Below are 734 nucleotides of genomic sequence, written 5' to 3'. Positions count from 1 at the left end.
GAATGTTTACTGAAGTTGAAGCTTGTGGAATTGAGAACAAGTTCTTGACTCAGTTCGGAGTTTGGCTGAGACGCAGTTTGGAATCGACAGCATGTGGCTGGTGGTGTTCTACAGGGATCTGTGTTAGGTCCTCAACTATTTATCAAACTTATTCACAACTTTGATGGGGTGGAATGCCACAAATCCAAACCTACCATAAGCAGTGTAAACGGAGACATAAAACTACAAAGAAACATTGATAGATTACATGAATGGGTAAACTGTGCAAAACGGAGTCACATAAGGCAAATGTGAGGTCCTGAAAAGAGATACATTGGGCTGAATGGCATCCTGTTGGGTGGAAAATTCTAGTTTTAAGTGGACAACCTTGACTGCGATTGTAAAGCTAGTTCCTCCGTCATCAGGTACATTTAGCAGAGATAGAAGCATCTTCCCTGGAGGGTCTGTATCTGGACAGCAGCAGGGGTAGGGTTTCCGCTGCCCCCTCGTGTGGATATGAAAGCCACGGGGAGTCAGAAAAATGACCAGACTCCAAGCACAAGGTGCAAAGAGCTTTATAGATGAAAACGACAGCATTGGTCATCTTATTAAAACACAGCTCCATCGAAAAGTCACACAGTAATAATATAATCAGCACAACCTCCAAATTATTTTCGAGTTTGATTGATAAAAAACAGTTTATGTCAGTCCCAAGTCTTGTGTCCCTTATAATTGGTTTCCAGTCTGGAGGTGGT

This window comes from Mustelus asterias, chromosome 7 (genome assembly GCF_964213995.1).
Source record: "Mustelus asterias chromosome 7, sMusAst1.hap1.1, whole genome shotgun sequence".
Lineage (NCBI taxonomy): Eukaryota > Metazoa > Chordata > Chondrichthyes > Carcharhiniformes > Triakidae > Mustelus > Mustelus asterias.
This window is presented reverse-complemented; position numbering follows the sequence as displayed.